The following is a 3,808-nucleotide window of genomic DNA, read 5'->3' on the forward strand; positions in this document are numbered from 1 at the left end:
CGAAGGCAAACCACCTACCCGGCCCACTGTGCTTTTACTACTCAATACTGAGAACCTAAGTGAAAAGGAGATCAAGAATGTGATCAATGTAAACCCGACCAAGGAGAACACCTCCAAGATATATTGTTACTGTGGAGCAAAAACAGACAAACACGAGGTGAACAATAGTGTGCAGAGCACGTTCCTGTTTGGTTTGTTATTATTATTTTAAAGAAAGGATTCTAAGACAATGTTATCTCTTGGAGGGAACAGGGTACCTGACATGTTAGAAGTTGCTTTCCAGGATATGCTCCTGTATTGCCTGGAATTGTTCCTTTAAATTTTTAGTTTTCAAATTATATGATGGATCTTCCTAATAATAAAACAATTTTAAAGAACAAATAAGTCCCGAATTCTTCTCCTTTGTAGCCCTGATCAACGACCCCTCATCTCTCAGAGACTCAGTGTCTTCACCTGTGAAACGGGAGCAACACTGCTTCTTGTAAGATCGCTGTGAGAATAAGCGAGACCCCATGTACGAAGCGTCGGCCCCACGAAGAGGTTCCCTATGTCACTGAAATCTCATTCAACTTCATTAAAACAGCAAACAATTTCAGAAAGAACCAGGAAGACACTAAGTTACCATGGTCTCATGACAAGACTATTATCAATGTTTCCCAGTGACTAGGAAGCCAGGATGCCCCAGCCCCGAGTCCCATCTTGTGGAACAGCACTGACCTAGGAGGCAGAGGGTCCCATGTGGCCAAGACTTGCTGCTTTGGATCAGGATGCTCAGTCCCAGCAGTTAGCTGCAGCTGCAATGACAACAGAAACCAGCTCCTTGAGCGCCAACACAGCCCTGCAAGATGAGTAGTGTCCTGTGATGCACAATGGTGGTGCCGGGAAGAGGAATGCCTTCTGAAGGGGTAGGAACTAGTCCTGGTCTGGTTTTGGTGTCTGAACCATAAATAATCTGGTAATTGCTCCTTCTCTTCTATTTTCTGGTAGAGATTGAACTTAGTCTCAGAGCTGGTCTGACACTAAGTCTATGAACTGCTGGTTAGAAAACAGACTGTCAATAGGACCCAGGAATCCCATTGCTAGATATATATTCCAGATTGAAATAAATCAACCCTAGAGGAACATTATTAGATGATACGTTATAAAAAGGAAAGCTTTTCACACTCAAAGAATCACTTTCAAGTGTTGCTAGGGTTAAAAGTGGTGGGAATGCAAATTACAAACGAGAGGTTATGCTTATATAAACTTGGGTGAAGGAGAAGACAAGATACAATTAAGAGTGAAGTCAGCCAAAGTGATGGAGTCAAGAGAAAACACTGGCAGGAGTGCAACAGTTAACAGTAATAGAGGGACATTGTTATATACATCATTCAACTATAGTGATTTCCCAGTAAATGCATGGATCAACACACATGGGGAAACCAGTGTGGAGGGAGAGTAGGATTGTACATACGTGCTTACATATATTTGACAGATACTTCTACATGTATACATACCTTTACTGAAAATGTATCCATGGGGGAAACCAAGAGCAACAGGCATAGCAAACTTGACAATGTTCTACATCCTACTTTGGTGAAGAGTGACTGGGGTCTTCATAGCTGGAGAGCAGCAACTGAAGTGTCATGATCGGTTTCTCCTCATCTCCAGGTAAGGATACTAAAGAAAACTGAAGATGTAGAGAAACAATTACCCCAATGGAGTAAAGGCCCAGAACATCAGCTTTCTCATCTCTGAATCCAGAAGAATTAGATGATGTCCTGCCAGCACAACAAACTGCCTGGAAGGAATTACAGACAAGGTCCTCGATAGACCGAGATACAAATGTGAAATAAAACTAACGATCACAAACAAACACAGGAAACAGGCTTACTTCTTGGATAAAGAGTACTGAAGCCCCAGGACTATGGAGATTATGCTCCTTAGAAATCCTTGAGGTCTACAGCGGATTTTCCTCGTGTGCCTCCATTTTTAACGAAATAAAACAAAACAAACTTGCTGCCATCAAGTCAATTCTCACTCATAGTGACCCAGTAGGGCAGGGTAGAACTGCTCTGTGAATTTCCAAGTGTAACTCTTTATAGGAGTAGAAAGCCCTTCTTTACCCCTAGTGGTCCCAAACTGCTGGCCTTGTAGATGGCAACCCAAGGCATAACCATGGCCGTTCGCAATCCTTGATATCTGGAACAGGCTCGATTTTTAGCCAAATAAAAATAGGTCTCAATGGGGTCACAATAATTTCAGGGAAGTAGGGCTTCTATTGGCTAATCAACGACGTGAGGTCAAAATGTCAGCATTTACACAGAGACAAAGTTCAGAAGGGCTAGGAAAGCGGAGGAATGTAAATTCAAACGAGAGATGAATTGGCAAAAGTGAATTTACAGTGTGGTGATTACAATCAATGACAGGACACAGAATGCATATCAACTGTAAAGTGGGACACTAATTTGCCCTGTAAACCTTCACTCAGTCATAATAAAATCACACACACATGTTCCTGCACACACACACAAACACACACACCACAATCAGATAGTCAATGGTGTCCTGGGTCAACAGAGCATAGGGAGGTCAGGTCAATTCTGAGCAGGACTGTGCCTTATCACCTGACTTGAAGGACTTTTCACATCTCATCTTTTGGACGATCACGAAGAGTGTCCAAGATCCCTGAAGACAAGTTGGTGCATAAGCACATAATGGTGCATAAGCACATAGGAAATGTGGTGAAGGAAGCTGATGATGCCTGGCTATCAAAAGATATAGCATCTGGGGTCTTAAAGGCTGGTAATTAAACAAGCAGCCATCTAGCATGGAAGAGACAAAGCCCCCATGGAAGAAACACACCAGCCTGTGTGACCATGAGATGTCGAAGGGAGGAGGTAACAAAAGTTCAGAAACACACGTCCAACTTGATGTGAAGCGGCATGGATGCCCTAGAGATGCAAAACTCACCTGTCCAGTAGTAATCCCACAGTACCACTCAGAAGGAGACACTCAAAGGGGAAAGGATGATTAAGTCAGGAGAAGGTATGGTACTCATGAACCACGTGCTTATCCACCGGTTCGTTAATATTTCCTTCCCTTAGAGGACAGGCTGTGATTTGTTTTACCTCGTTAATCATGTTAGATTCGTGTATGTTCATTTGTGCATTTAAGATCCTTCGGTACATGAAGCTCAGGGTAGGTGACGCTGCAGAAAATGTTACCCGAGTAATGGTTTTCTAAGGGTAAAGGAGGGGGCGGGCATGAAGGAGAGGAGTTTGGAGCAGATAGCATTGATGATTGTATGACCCCACTGGATGGGATTGAACAACAGAATTGTATATAAGTAGACATTGGATTTTAGAAGATATTTCAATAGAACTATTATTTTTTTTTAAAGCAGCATATTGTCCAAATGGATTTGCCTCCACTGTGGTCCTCATCAGAGTTTCTCAAAAGCAACGACAACAACAACAAAATACACAATAAAGAGAACTTAGTCTGGAGATCTAAAGCTGTGGTTCCCAGATTGGGACAAACGGCCCCGAGTAGATGTTGTAACTGTTTAGGGAACCTCAAAAGCAGATGGCTATGTTTTGTCTCGGATTGTGGCCTCTAGTAGAAATGTTTATAATGGCCAGGGGAGGCTGGGACACATTTAGTATTTTTCTGAAAATTTGGCAGTAGGCCAAAGTCCTTTGGGAACCTCTGACCTAAATGAAGGAAAGCATCACAGCAATGTACAGCAATCACAGTATGGCAAGCTGACAGAAAAATTGTGGCTTGGAGTTCTAGTCTCCCCAATCGTGAGAAAGTAAATTTGTTT

The sequence above is a fragment of the Tenrec ecaudatus genome, chromosome 12 (assembly GCF_050624435.1).
Source record: "Tenrec ecaudatus isolate mTenEca1 chromosome 12, mTenEca1.hap1, whole genome shotgun sequence".
In the NCBI taxonomy this organism is placed as follows: Eukaryota; Metazoa; Chordata; class Mammalia; order Afrosoricida; family Tenrecidae; genus Tenrec; species Tenrec ecaudatus.